The 15,718-nt window shown below is 47.3% G+C and overlaps 2 long non-coding RNA genes across 9 annotated transcripts in view; one reads left to right on the forward strand and one right to left on the reverse strand.

The window, feature by feature from the left end:
* Positions 1 to 515: 515 nt before the first annotated feature.
* Positions 516 to 15,718, reverse strand: part of LOC105476356 (uncharacterized) — a 29,867-nt gene continuing 14,664 nt past the window's right edge. For 3 of the 8 annotated variants that reach the window (XR_984046.3, XR_011611123.1, XR_011611122.1), the window contains one exon: positions 11,239 to 15,072. This is a non-coding gene — a long non-coding RNA (uncharacterized lncRNA). The other 5 variants (XR_011611127.1, XR_011611125.1, XR_011611124.1 and 2 more) reach the window with 5 other exon arrangements.
* Positions 618 to 14,088, forward strand: LOC139357610 (uncharacterized). The gene is made up of 3 exons (XR_011611131.1): positions 618 to 703; positions 13,241 to 13,338; positions 13,951 to 14,088. It is a non-coding gene; the product is annotated as an uncharacterized lncRNA (long non-coding RNA).

Genomic DNA, 15,718 nt, shown 5'->3' on the forward strand with positions numbered 1-15,718 from the left:
TTATTAGGAAGCAGAAGTTGCCTGTTCCCAAACCACACATGTAGGCACAGACACATACGCATAACCCCCACTCCTTTCAAATTCTAATCTCTCCAAACCCAAAGACGGGAATATCCCCACGAACCAAGCATTGGAGGGCACGTTTTTCCTCTTCTCCATTTAGCATCTGCTGGGAAACAGAAGGGAGCCTGGGAAGAACTTGCAGTAACTGGGAGGAAGCAGACGAACTGCCGCTCCTGCTTGATGATGCCATCAGCCTTGCAGGGTCCTCCTTTATCCACTTGGCCCCACACCAAGAAGAATTTCAGAAGGCCAGTGGTGGCTCCAGACACACAGCTCGAGCCTGGATTTAATCTGTTTTGGTGAGAGGACCCTGGACAAAGAACAAGGACACGAAAAGGATGGGGCAGCCCTGAGACAGGTTTCTCATCCTCTCTGCTGAGCAGGACCTTCCAGAGACGTCCAGGGCAGCTCTCCACCCCCAATGCCAGATGCAGTATCAGGTGCATGGAGCACCGGAATAGGAGTCCAGAGACCTCAGCTGTGGGCCCAGCTCTTCAGTTGGTGTTGTGTGACCTTGTCAATTCATTGGATGACTGAGCCTATTTTCTTCCTCTGTGAAAATGAGTGTAGTGAAACGTGACTGCCTGCAAGAAACACATGAGGAGGGGCATGAAAATACCTTGCCAAGTCCTTTGGAAAGGTGAGTTATTAGGGGTACTTATCTTAGATGGTGTTTCTGGCAATCTTATTTATAAACCTTTCCAGGGCAAAGGATCCCATAGCTCCCCCCGTAACAGCTGTCCTTGTCTCGTAACTGTTTGGGAAGTCCTTCCCGGTATCCAACCTGAATTGCTTCTGAAACAACTTGTCCTGCACGTCAGAAGTGAACCTGAGTATGTGTGAGACAGTTGAATTGTTCTTAGTGTGTTGTGTGTGTGCACGCACACTCTGTGCACACCCCACTGTAGGAGAATGAGCTTGGGGAGGAAGAGGAAGGCCATTCTGGGAGGTTCTCACATCTGAGCTGCGGACCATGCAGAACTTTGAACAGTGCACCACTGCCACTGCCCAACAAGTTGCAGTAAAGTGGTACTGCTGGGAGGGTGTCCCCCTTACCTCATCAGAAGAAAGTAATCTGAGCAGCTTTGACTGTTTTTCAAATCAATGGGTGTGAAAATCCACCCAGAACTTGGTTTATGAAATGTGTCATTTTCATCTGTGAAATTTGCACCCGCTGACCTCATATCCTCCCTGAAAATGGGGGACTTTCTCACCTCCTACCTCGAATTTAATCTGCATCTGATGTGCTGGCAGACCTCAGACCCATCTGCATCTCTTGGAGCTGTTTCCTTCCACTTTGGAGTAAATGATGGTTCCAAGGAGCTAGGCTGATGGGAACAACGCCCACACCATGTGGATGCCTCTCTTCTCTCTTGCCCTTTTGGGGCCTTGTCTAGCAAACACAGAGGCTCTAGTGCCACAGAGATTTGCAGCCTGTCTCTGTCTGCACCCACAATTCAATCACACAACCTGAGTGGGCATAAAAGCTGATTTTCTGTCCTAATGACTCCCTTAACCGAGCTGACAGCTGCCATCCCTCAGGGACCTGTGGGTGAGAGTGCTGGAGACCAATGACTCCCTTGCTTCTCTGCCCCTCTGCCCCCTGCCCCACCTCCCTGTGTGTCTTTGAGGCTGAGGTGCCCAGATGGCCACTGTGTGAATGTGCCCAGAGCTGGGAAGAAGAGAGAGTGGCCTAAGAGACAGAAGGTGGGCTGCATGCTCCCCTAGGGCTCTCCCTCTCCTGCCAGCTCCGTCTCAAGTCCATTAACCTTGCTCTGTGTGTGCTGTGTTAATGGGCTGGGAAGGACAGATCGCCCCTCTCACCTGCTGAGAGGAGGGGGCTGCCACTTGTTGCCAACCTCAGAAGTGGCACAAGGTGCTTGGAGGGCAGGACCAGAGCCCAGGCAGGCCCTGGTTGATGGCCTGGCTTCCCCGCTGCCTGACTGTCAGAGGGAGGAAGCAGCTCCCCTGGGGTGACAAGATGGGTAGCGGGCAAGAAAATCCTTCATGCTCACTTTCCCCTCCACTGATCCTCAGATATCCTCCTCAACAGCTAGGGAGATTCAATAATGCACATTTCCTAAGTGCAGTAGAAGGACTTGTGATAATAATCTCTTCTATTGGATTAACTCTTCCGCATCTGCTGTGTGGATCCCCTGCCTCGCCAATGTGCTTGGAAGGCAGGGGAGGCTGCGTGGTGAGGCCCTGCTAGAGCACAGGGAGAGGCCACTTGGCAGAGTGCAGCATCACAGCCGTGGGCACCTGAAACCCAGCCCCGCCGGTGCCTCCATGGCTGTACCATGTTCCCATGCTTCATCACGCTGTCTCTCAGGGTGGGACCAGGCATGGTCTTATTCACCAAGGCAGGATTTCATCCCCTCTCCTGTTTAGAACCCTGTGACTGGCTGGACAGGGAGGTGGGCACCTTGAGCCATGGGCAGCCAACTCATAGGCTGACCAGCGGCCTGAGAAATGACTGGGTGTAGGAGGTAATTCACTCAACAGTAATTATTTCAGCCAATCAGGCTCTCTCTCAATGGAAACAGGAAATAATAAAGCAGTTGGTGGGAGTGGGAGAAGTGAATGGAGATCCCCTGAGAGCAGATGAGTCCTGCTGGTGGCAGAGTCTGGAGGGAAGAGCCATGAACTCTGGCTGCTGTGAGACCTCAGAGAGCCATGCCCTGAGAGCACCACTGGACCCTGACCTCCCCACCTCACCCAGTCTCCCAGCTCAGGTCCCATGCCCCCTCCCAAACCTGTGCCGTAGCTCCTGATCTAGATGTTATCGTGAATATCCTTGCGATTAATCTCCATGTTCAGGCAGGCTCTGGATACACTGGGGAAACAGCACGGGGGTTCATAAATTTGCCTGATTAAAAATCGCATGGGCAATTTGTTAAACCTGCAGACTCCTGGGTCCCATTTCAGACCATTGAATCAGAATGCCCAGGATGGACTCCAAGATGCACACTTAAAAAACACCCAGGATGAGTCTTATGGCGAACTTGGGAAACACTGGTTTATTCCCATCCCCCTTAATTCATCCACTTGAGTCTGCTAAATTGAATGTACAAACACCAAGTTGCTTAAAATGAGAAAAATACCATTTTGGGGGCCAGCCAGGCAAAAAAAAAGAAAAAAGATGTTGCCTAAATTTCTCATCTCCTTCATCCTCTACCTGGCCCCCAGGCAGGCTCTTCAAATGTTGGAGCAGTTTCCCTCTGGATGGATGTCACCAGGTGGATATGATGTCAGTGCCTTCTGGGGCCACTGCTGGACCAACAACTTTAGTTGCAGAAAAGAGGAAAGTCACACTTCTGTGGAAGAAATCTCTGGTTGTTCCCAAAAACTCATTTTTCTCTCCTCTGTGGCAATAGAATTTTTAGCTGGACACATAGCAGCCCAAAATAAAGAAAACACCTTCCTAGCCTCCCTTGCAGCTAGATGGGGCCATACGACTAAGTTGTGCCAAAAGGATGCCACATGGGATGTGAGCAAAATGTATACAAGTTACAAATCAGGGCTATGGAAAGGGGCATGCCCTCCTCTTCCCCATCACCCTTCCCACTGGCTGGAATGCAGCCCTGGTGGTAAGGCACCTTAAACCACTGAATAAGGCCAAATCCCAGGATGCCAGAGTAATAAGGCAGAAGGGGCCCGGGTTCCTGTACCAGGGAGCAGCTGCACCAATCCTGTTATAGGAGAGAGATATATATTTCTATTTTGTAAAAGTCACTGCTGTTTCAGAGCTTGCTATAGCATTACTGCAGCTGAAACTGTATCTTAACCACAGAGTCTTAGTGCAGTTTCCACCCAGGGAGTGTGTTCACCACAGCCATCCCACTTCATGGCAAGGCTTAACCCCCTAGAAAGCTTCCTCCAAGCCCTCCCACCCATCAGAGCAGAGCCTGTGCTTACTGGGTCCTTGTACTCAGAGCCAGGACACCAGAAGCAGGAGTCGCCTCCCACTGGCATAGTCAGTGGTGTTCTAGCACATTCCACACTCAGAGTGGATTTTTTGTAAAACCCTTTCCTCTATTCAACAAAATTATTTTCAGTAATAACCATGGAATGAAACAAATATTAATAATGGCCAGAAATGAAACACAAACAGTGGAAATGTTCTTTTATTGAACCTCATATATATAATCATTCCAATAAAAGATTAAAAAAATACTTTAGGTAAATAATTGTCTAGTAATTAATAAGTGAATTTTAATAAAACTCAAACATTTGCAAATGGCACAATTTAGGCAAATACTAAATTCTGCCAATGATGTTATATTTTGTCTTTCTTTGGCTTCATTTTTTAGCTTTAAAACAATTAACAATACCTTTAAAAGAATAATACATTTTAATTTTAAAAATATGATTTTAAAGATATTATAGAGATAATATAAAGAAATAATAAATATAATATTTTAAAGATATTTAAACTAAGCCAAATATTAAGCAAAATATTTCATGTATGAATTGAAACTTGCGACTACCAAACAAAAATATTATACTTCATGGTTTCCACTTTGTTTTATTGTTTTATATTTCAAGCAGAAATAAAAATTCCAGGCTGGGTGTGGTGGCTCACGCCTGTAATCCCAGCACTTTGGGAGGCCGAGGCAGGTGGATCACTTGAGGTCAGGAGTTCAAGACCAGCCTGGCCAACATGGTGAAACCCCATCTCTACTAGAGATACAAAAATTAGTCAGGCATGGTGGTGCGCACCTGTAATCCCAGCTACTCAGGAGGCTGAGGCAGGAGAATCACTTGAACCCAGGAGGCAGAGGTTGCAGTGAGCTGAAATTGTGCCACTGCACTCCAACCTGGGCGTTGGAATGAGACCCTGTCTCAGAAAAAAAGATTAAAATAAAATAAAAATAAAAAATTCCAAGTGGTCCCACCGAACGACAGAATTGATGTTTGATGTAACTCAAGATGTGCTGCTTCTTGAAAATTAGCTGCTGTCATTGTTGATTGAGAGTCTACTGTTTATGCAGAAATACGTATTACCCCAAGAGTTAGGGACAAGCGACACCTGAATGGAGCTCAACTCCAGATAATTATGAACTGACTCTCAGAACAATCCCGTATAGATAAGTCCATGTCTGTCAGAGGCCCTCCAAACAACTGGAAATTCTCTGAATTAACTTCGACGTGCATATAATGTTTATTAAAGAATAAGTCATTAAAGTGTGGACCAGGCGCAGGCACAGTGGCTTACACCTGTAGTCCCAGCACTGGGAAGCTGAGGCAGACGGATCACTTGAGCTCAGGAGTTCGAGACCAGCCTGGGCAACATGGCGAAACCCTGTCTCTATAAAAAATACCAAAAATTAGCCAGGCGTGGTGGTGCACTGTAGTCTCAGCTATTTAGGGAGCTTAGGCCAGAGGATCACTTGAGCCCAGGAGGTTGATAGTACCATTGCACTCCAGCCTGGGTGACAAAGTGAGACCTGTCTCAAAAAAAAAAAAAAAAAAAAAAGTAAAAATGTGCCAGTTTGAAGTTTATATATATATATATAATTTATATATAAAATTTATATATATATATAAAATCCATACTCAATTGTAATTGTTGCAATTATTTCGAACTTACACCAACAAAAGACTTTTTGGGAAGAAGAATTTTATCACTGATATTGTTTAGAATTTCCAGGGAATAGTGATTAAAGAAAAGCAGACTGACTTTTAGTCAGCGTTGTTTCCAAGTTCTTTGCAGTGTGGACCTTGCTACCTGAGTCTGGGCGAACCCCCACCCCTGACCCACCCTGGTATGCCTTGCAGCCTTTTGCTATTAAGTCCCCTTGTTAGACCTGGAGGTCTAGTTATTTTTGGCTCAGCTGCTTTATCTTCCTTAGGAAAGCAAAGTTTGAGCAGCACACTGGGACCCCAAACACTAGTGTGAGGTCCTATCAATGAAAACTCATTTGCTATTTTTGCTTTCTTTTATATCATAGTACTTCCAGCTCATGAATGGGCTGACCGTTAATTGCCCTTCTTTATGAACCAAGGTAAATAACCACAGCAACATCCTTTAGGAATTACTGCACACTCTGTCTCTTGCAGAAGCTTGAGTGAGTTTTTGTTAAAAAACAAAAGAGCCTCAGGAGGAGGGCAAGAGTCTGGGGTGAGGAGCCCGTGGTGGTGTGGGTGGGAGGCGGCAGGCTGGAAGGGCTGCAAGCCCCGTGGGAGGGGGACAGACCTGGGACATGGAGCCCAGGAGACAAGAGCAGGCAAGCCATCCAGCATCAAGGAAGTCAGTTACTTACTAATAGTAAGAAGAACTACTGTTTAGCCTTTTTAAAAATACATATATATATATTTCTCTTTTCTTCTTCCCAACAATTCTGCAAGATGGGCTCAGGGGAGTTAATACAGATTTGCTCAAGGACTGTCAGCTAGGAAGAGAGGATTTGAACCCATGGCTTTGCCCCTTCCACACAATGCCTCTGACACTGTTTCCTATGCTGTCCTATACCCAGCAGGGGCCTAGCCTAGGTGCTGGGATGCAGAGGGAGAGCATCCAGGCCCTAGGCATCCTGGAGACAGAGTTATGGAGTGAGGCAGGTACCACCTTACCTACATGTGCCACACCAAGCACAAGGTTTGGGCACAGGTGCTAAGACACATGACCAGTTCTTAGAACTGGGGGCAAGATTAGGGCCTCATTACCAGCAAGCATAGCTTGAAACAGTCTCTGAGCATTGAGATAGGAATACTAATTCTCTTGGCCTGGGGTCAGAAGCAATGCACGCCTCACCATTGAGAGAGGGGCAGCAGAGGGACACCGAGGCTGAGACCAGCCCGGTCCAGTGAGGCATTGAGCCTGTCCTCTCCAGAACACTGACAAGAGCTCTGGAAGTCCCAGGCCCTGCTCACCGTTTCTCCTAAGAAGCCCCTCCTGCCGGGAGTTAGAACCAGGCAAGAACAGGAGAAGGGCCCCTTCTAGGTGAATTCCAAATCACAGGACACCTTTGCATCAATTTTTTGGAGACTGAGAAGGCCAAATGCCTGAATGTCTTTGTTTCTGGCTATGGGTGCTGAGAAGGGTCCAGGAACTTTTCACCATTGGCGTCATTAGCAGCAGCAGGGTGACGTTTATTTATTCAACAAACACAAATATCTGCTGAGGGCCTGCTATGTGCCAGGCACTATTCTAGGCACTGGACAATTGGCAGTGACAAAACTGACAAACCCCTGCCTTGGTAGAGCTCAATTCAAATGGCAAAGACAGACAATAAACAAACAAACCGTAAAATATGGGAGTGAAAAGTGCCATGAGGGAAACTAAGCCAGGGTAAGAAGGCAAGGCAGTTGGGGGGCTGTTTCAATAGGGGGGTCAGGGAGATCTCCCAGGGGAGGGGACACAGGAGCCAAGTACCCCATTTCCTACCTCCGTTGCTCAGGGTGTTCAGGCAGCCTGGGATCCAAGATCACAGGCCCCAATCTGAGCCCCGGTCGTGAGAGGTGATGAGCAAAACAGTGCATCTGTGAACCCCCGGGCCCGATTGTCCCTGGAGTTCAGAGGCACATCTGCGTGAACACAGGAAAAGGGAAGAGACCACCACTTCCTTCAGGGATGTAGCAAGCACAAGAGTAAAGGGCATAAGGTAGGCACACAGGAGCCAAGGAACAAATGCCAATTAATACGATGCAAACTGGCCATCTGTCAGGCCGGCTGCAAGGGACAGCTGCACGTGGGGAGGGGTGGGCACCCGTCTCTGCGGTGATTCTGTGGACAAGTGCAACCTGAATGTCACAGGCTTCTGCAGCCGGAAGTTAAAATGGTGATTCTGTTAACCTTAATGCCTAAATTTTGATGCCCCAAGCCCGCAGCTGTGTAGCGGTGGAAAGAACAGGCCTTTTTTCTTTTTTCTTTTTTCTTTTTGAGACAGGGTCTCACTCTGTTGCTCAGGCCGGAGCGTAGTGGTGCCATCATGGCTCACAGTATCTTTCAACTTCTGGGCTCCAAGTGATCTTCCCACCTCAGTCTCTCAAGTAGCTGGGACCACAGGCTTGCAGCACTATGCCCAGCTAATTTTATCTTATTTTAATTTTTGTAGAGATGGGGGTCTCCCTATGTTGCCCAGGCTCATCTCAAACTCCTGGGCTCAAGCGATCCTCCTGCCTAGGCTCAAATTACTGGGATTATAGGCATGAGTCACCATGTCCAGCTTAAAGTCCAGGGTTTTAGGGAGTCAGTGCTCTCATCTATCCCTGAGACTTCAGGGAAGTCCCATGCTTGCACAGACCTACCCTGGCCTTGCTCTCTCTTCCTACCACCAAAGTCCCAGGCCCAAGGCATTACCTCTTGGACTCTATTCTATTGCTATTATCTTGCCACCACCAAGCCCATCACCACAGGAGTGAAGTCCAAAGTTAGTGAACAAAAGGGCTCCCTAGATTTTGCCACTACTGGGAAAGCTGCAACTCAGGATGTCATTCCTTCTAAGTGAGAGGGGAAATGCTCACAGCACAGAAAGCAACACGAGGTTGGCACCTAAAATGTTATCCAGCTAGCCACACAGCTGTTCCACAGCGCTCTTCGGTTTGCCAAGCTGGGCCCACCTGCTCCCTTGCACTGGAGTGGGGAGGCCTCCACCAAGACTCCCATCCCTGATGGCCATGCAGGAGCTTTCAAAGCCCAGGAAAGGCGCTGCTCCAATGACCCATCCCCTTGGTCCCTTGCTTCTACCCCAAGCATAGCTGCGGACCCCGCCTTAGCAGGGATTTCTGCCAATTCATCCAGCAACTCTGATTTTGTGAACAAGGAGGGTGTTTCTTCTCAGTCAGTCAGGGATGTCACACAGCAAGGATTTCTGAACAGCCTCGTGTTACAGATACTTCAGTTCATGGGCGTGCAGAGACCCCTTTCTCACAAACACATACATGCCACCAAGGGGCTGGGTCAGGAAGAGATGAAGTATCCACACTCCCGTATGAACGGCGGGGCCAGGGACTGGGTCCAGCTTGCCCACTCAGGCGAGTTCTCTGTGAGTGCCCTGTCACTCTCTGTGTTATCTGCTCCCCTCACTCCCCATCCATCAGACATGTCTGTGTCCGTGCCCTGTAGACAAGGCTTGTCTTTTCATCCCAGGAGCTCCCTGGTTGCTGTGTAAATGAGTGCAAAAGAAAGAAAGAAGGAAGGAAGGAAGAAAGAGAAAGAAGGAAGGAAGAAAGAAAGAGAAAGAAAGAAGGAGAAAAAGACAGAAAGAGAAAAGAAGGGAAAGCTCTTGGTTGCAGTAGAATTCTGAGGTCCAACTAGTAAAAGTAGAGAGAATGCCGGAGTTGGGAGGTTAGCACAACCCCAGATTAAAAATGAAGAAACAGTAGATGAACGCAAAAATGGAAGCACTGTATTCTTTACAAATATCAACATTGCACAGGACAAAGAAAGGCTGTGGGATATTTCAGATTAAAGGAGGCTAAAAAATCTTGAAAACCAAATGCAGTATCTGACCCCCTAGACTGAATCCTGCACTAGAAGGGAGAATGCTTTGAAGAGTATTATTAGACCAAGCAAAAAATTTGTAATATGGGTGATGGATTTACACATGTAAATGTATAAAATTGTTAACTATACTGTGGCATATAATATTCTTATTCTTAGGAAAAACACACTGTTAAGTATTCAGGGGTAAAGAGCCATAATATATGTAATATAAAAATGGTTCAGGAAAAAATTATGTATAAACATACATGTATAACCACATGTTCATATAGTATATTTATACATATATACGAGACAGAGAATAAGAATAAATAATACATGGGTTAAACTATAAGCAATAAGTAAATCTGGATAAAGTGAATATGAATATTCTTTGTACTATCTCTCATTTTGCAACTTTTTGTAAACTTGAAATTATTTCCAAACATAATGCTTTAAAATGCTTTTACGTGCCTCACACTTAACTGATTTCTGGCATGTTCACATACACTGGTACTTTTGATCCTCCCAGCAGCTCCATGAGATAAACAGGGCAGGCATTTTTGTATTTCCCACTGTACAGATGAGGAAGTTAAGACACAGAGATGTTGAGTGATTTGCCAAGGATGACATCCTGGCAAACACAGCTTGAACGTTCATCTCCAGGTGCAAGTCTAGGCTTTGTCCCGTAATATCCACATTCTCCAAATCCTTTCAGAATCCATTTGCAATTCCTGCTAGTCATCTCTCCAGGAGGTCATGAACTCCTAATTTTACTTTATATATATATACACACACACACACACACACACACACACACATATATACACATATATATATATAAAGAGAGAGAGAGAGAGAGAGTGAGAGAGAGAGAGAGAGATTGAAATGGAGTCTTGTTCATTCACTCAGGCTGGAGTGCAGTGGCACAATCTTGACTCACTGCCAACCTCCACCACCCAGGTTCACCTGATTCTCTTGCCTCAGCCTCCTGAGTAGCTGGGACTACAGGTGTGTGCTACCACGTCCGGCCATTTTTTTTTTTTTTTTTTTTTTTTGTATTTTTAGGAGAGATGGGGTTTCACCATGTTGACCAGGTTGTTTTCAAACTCCTGACCTCAGGTGATCTGCCCCCTTCATCATCCCAAAGTGCTGGGATTACAGGCATGAGCCATTGTGCCCAGCCCCATAATTTTACTTTTATGAGTTTATTACTCAGCCTTTAAAATCCAACTCAAGTCAGTTTCTTCTGCTTTCTCCTTGCCCCTGTGTCCCCTCCCTGAAAGCTACAACTGTCCATCAGTGACTTTCCCCAGCATGGGCGCCTGCCTCCTTTCACTTCAGAATTAATTGCCTATGTTGCAGTTATTTCCTATTTGTTTCTGTTTGTCTCTCTGAAGGGCAGGGACCAAGTATTGTTCCTCTGACTCCCAGCTCCAAGCTCTGTGCCTGGCTCTGTGAATGTTGGCTGAATAAATGACGATGTGACTGAATGAAACCTCCTCTTATTTGACCTAAACTCACCTCAATCAAGTCTCAAAGTGAGGCTTTCATTGTGGAGCTGGAATTAAGTAGGATTAAAGTTAACGCTGTCTTGGCTGACATAATTCTCTCACTCCTGTTTCTTCCAAGGGTAGAAGATCAAGGCAGCATACAGGTCATAGGGAAGCCACATGGTATTTGTTCCTAGTCAAATAAGGAAGATCTTCTTATTGAAAATGGTCTGGAGGGAGGGAGTCAATCTGCCAACAGATATGAAGTAACCAGGTAGGCTGAGTTTAGGGGATGCAATGGACAAAGGAGCAGAAGCCCAAAAGGGGCTAGCAGGCAACTGCTACTGAGTCACGGGTTCCATATCAGTTCAAGCTTCAGTCCTTAAGGGATATGAGAATTTCTGTGGAGTGACATGCAACACAATTTAGGCGATCACCTCGCACATGTCAGTATCCAGAAAATAACTAAGGAGCATTCTGCACAGATTTCAGGAAACCTGATTGATATCTGCCTTCCTGGTTCATCATGCTCAGGGGACAGAGGGCTATGATCTCTCCAGCACAGCTCTATGCAAAGTGTGAGAAGATGGAACTTTCAAATAAACTGGATTTAAGACAAGGCTGAAATTTTATTTGAAGGGATTTGCTTTCGATTTCATTTTTTTAAATGCATTTTTAATAACAAACCTATTCAATCAAAAGGGGGTATTTGACTGTTTGGAACAGCAGTGGGATCGCCCTCAATGTAATTTGGATCCTTTCCTAAACCCATGTCCTTTGATTCTGCCAGGTCAGATCTCTCCTCAGTTGGTAACTCACAAAGCATGGTTGTCAGTGGTGTGGAAAAAACTCAGCTAGGAGTGTCCCTAAAGATACCTCCAGACCCACCCCGGCCAAACAAGACAATCAGTTCCCATTCACCAACAAGTGACATCACACAGACGATGTAAATGTTGAAGCGGGAACGGACTGTGAGGGGCGCATAGTCCCAGCCCCTCTCACAACATTGAGACCCCCATGGCCAATCTGCTGGACCACCAGGAAGGAGTGTGAACTATTCTACCTCTTGTACCTTCCTCCTCCTAGAGAGGGAGGCCACCGAAGAGTGACACGCCCCTGGGGCTTATCACCGACCTTCCTGGTTTGGGGATCATGGGAGAAGGTCGGCTTATCACCGACCTTCCTGGTTTGGGGATCATGGGAGAATCAATGAGGAGCATTCTTAGGTCTAATGGGCAGGTCTTAAATGAAAACTCCCAAGAAAACCAGGGAGATGATAGGTGCTGCTAATCTCTGGGGCTGGCATGCTCCAAGAGGTAGTGTCAGGGAGCTGGAGTTCCTGGAGCTTGAGCAGATCTGAGTTAGGCACCAGGAGGTTTTACGCAGATTCCTTCAGTTCGGAAGAGGGCCTGCAGAGGACGCTCCCTGGAGAGCCACCGGTGGGCAGGAGGGAAAAGCAGAGGCTGCGGGAAGCTAGCCGATGGTGGTGGGTGGTGCAGTGGACTGAACAAGGCCCCCTCGTGGTGGAGTGGAGAGCTGCATGGCCAGCCCACAGTCCGTGGCTGTGAGGCCCTGGAGTCCCAAGAAAAGCTCCAGGGACCTGGGAGAATTTGACTAGGGTGGGAGCCAGGGGTTGGAGTTGGCAGTGGTTGGTGTCCCTAACGCCAGGGAGGGCAGTGGGGCAAGGTCATATTCACTTTGAGCTGAGTCTGCGTCTTTATAAGTTTGCTCATTTTGACAAATTTGTGACACATTCAATTCAACATTTTCCTAAAGATGTTCAAATCCTAGTGTTGAGAGTTGAGATAGTCTGGTAGTCATGAAGACCTTCTCGGTCCAGTGACAATGACAGAGTCAGGACTTAATCTAAGCAGATCATCTCAAATTTAACATATTCTCAGCACAGCAGCCAGAGGGATCCTGTAAGAGCCTGCAGATGATACCCCTCTTCTGTTCCATCCTGCCTGCGACCTCCCATTCCACCTAGAAAACCCTTACAAAGATTGCAAGGCCCAGCGTGCTCTGGCTTCTGACACCTCAGACCTCATCCCTGCGGTCGCCTCTCGATCACCCCATTCCAGTCTTACAGGCCCCTCCCTGGTCTCCAGCACACCAGGCCCATGGGTGCTGCCCTAGCTGCTCCTTCTGCCTTGATCTTCCCCTAGGTGTCCCCATGACCCCAGCCCTCTCCCAGTTAGTTCTTTGCTGGAGCATCATCTCACAAAGGCTAACCTGACCCCTCTGTTTTAAATTGTAGCACCACCACCATTCCTATGCCCCTCCCCAGAACTTGGAACCATCTGACATCCTGAGTGTCTAAGTGATCTGCTTATTGCCTGGCTGCTCCACTAGAAGGTAAAACCCTGTTGGGGTTGGGATTTTTGTCTGTTTCACTGACCACTCACTGATGAGTGCCTAGAATAGCACCTGGCATGTAGTAAATACTCCAAAAATGTCTGTTGAATGAATAAAGATGAAGAAGGTGAAGCCTGCTGGCTCTTAGTGTTGACCAACTCAGTCGGCTTGAGCCCCAGATCAAACCACTTTCTAACAGCGCTCCTGCTCCCAGTTCTGCTGGCTCAGCCCCGGCTCTCAACTCCCATATCTGCTTTCTGCCCTTTCCCATTGCCTGGCTCAACTCTGTGTCTCCCCACCACCCCCACCATGACAACAGGGGCCATGCATATGGGCCTCAGATCAGCATTTCCCACAGCAGTGATCCACCTGCCTCACCCCAGCCTTTCCCACGGCAGTGATCCACCTGCCTCACCCCAGCCTTTCCCAAGGCAGTGATCCACCTGCCTCACCCCAGCCTTTCCCACGGCAGTGATCAGCCTGTCTCCATAACAACCTTCCTTGATTCTGAGACTCTTAATGAGCACCCCAGTCCTTCACAGCCTCTCTTTCAGTCAAACCAATCCCAATATCTTTTTAAAACATCTTGTATCATCCGTTTGACCAATATAGATGATCCTGTAGCCACAGGAGAAGCCACCCTCAGGAGAAGGCTTGTCGGGCCAGGCAGGGTTTCTCTCAGTGCTGGGCCTGCCTGTGAGCCTCCAGAATAGGATATATCTGGCCCAAGGCGCCTCCCAACAGAATCACCACCATGCCAGAGCGAAGAAGAAGGGTCCATTTTTGAGGCTGCTCCCTAAAGTAAAGGAACATGTGTTCTCAGAATCATCAAGTGCTGGAGGACCCAAAAGAGAAGCTCAGTAGACACAGGCCCCATGCTTCCAAGGCAAAGCCTTCCAGGCTCACCGATGTTACCATCCAGAGCTGGCATCTCAACAGCCCTACACAGACACAGGATTTCTCAGAGCCATGGAGCACAACAGAAACACCAGCCATCTGTCTCTTGAAATTTTCAAGGAAGGGGTCCCGCATAGCTTGGAAGACACATTAAGGCAAGTTTTGTGCTTATACTATGTTGTGTGTGCAGAACGTTCGTGTCTTCCCTTGGATGATCCGAGTGTGAAACAGGCAGGTTCCCATCTACTGCCCCCCACTTGATCTCAGCCAGGGGTCCCAGCAGTTCTGGAAGCCCACAGGAGTGAGATAAGGCCTGCAAAACTGCTGAGGAGAGAGAGCAAATCCCAGCCGAGCAATGTTCCCAATCGCTCTGCGCCAAATTCAGTTGAAATGAGACACTTTTCAGAAACAATTTCTGGGTAAGTGGTGGAGAAAATAAGAACACTGTGAACACGTGGAGGAAAGAAAGGAGCAGCCACCCGAGAGCAGAGACGGCTCTTCGTCCGTCAGACAGAGCGAGCTGGGACGAAGCACGTTCCTCACACTCCGTCACACAGAGGCATCGGCTGGGACAATGACTTGTGTGGGTTGTCATGACGATGAAATTGAAACTGGGATAAACAATAGCCACTCAGCCAGCAACCTAACCTCTGAGCTGACCTGTCATTTTGATTGCAGCCACCTGGGCCCCACATAGACATCAGGAGATGAACATCTCTCGGGGCAGGCTTTGATAACAGGTGGCTAAACATGAGGCTGGAAATCAACGGAATCTTTTTGCTCCTCTGTAAGCCAAGCTAGGGAATTCAGCAGCATCCTCTATAAGGTCCCCAGAGCCTGTGGAGGGACAACAGAGCACATAAAGTGAATGCAATGGACCCAAAGACACACAGCATCTCAGCAGAAAAGGCTAGGAATTGCTACCCCATCCTAAATTCAAAATCCCTTGGAAATCATTGCCGGCTCACTGAGGGTAGCACTTCTAAAGCTCAACAGGGCTTCCTGGCATTCCTCGCCAAATGGACCAAGGCAAAACTTAATTATTGTCTCTGTTAGAACTTGAAAATCCCTTTGCAGTTCTAAGGCAAATGCAAATGCAGTTTCTGTGGCCTCTGTGCCACCCTCCCTTCCTTCTCTGGTTGCCTCAGACACATCTGCAGAAGCTGAGCACCAGGAAAGAGAATAGAATATGCCCCAAAGGGCTCAACTTGACTTTAAAAAATGGTATTATTATTTATATTTAATAGCAGCTTCAGAGAAAGCAGCAGATCCTAGGGCATGGCAGAAATGCAAATGCTAACTGATTGTTATTCTTACAGAAACTTAAAATTCTAAAGTTTAATCATCCTCATTAGCATAATTTGGGCGACTTCAGTCCATAACCTTATCCTGGAGTTGATTATTTATGGCGCCCTGAACAGAAGTCGAAAATTAACTTTGATTTAATGTAACAATTCCATCCCCAATATAATTCATAATGCAG

Source organism: Macaca nemestrina, chromosome 12 (genome assembly GCF_043159975.1).
Source record: "Macaca nemestrina isolate mMacNem1 chromosome 12, mMacNem.hap1, whole genome shotgun sequence".
Taxonomy (NCBI): domain Eukaryota; kingdom Metazoa; phylum Chordata; class Mammalia; order Primates; family Cercopithecidae; genus Macaca; species Macaca nemestrina.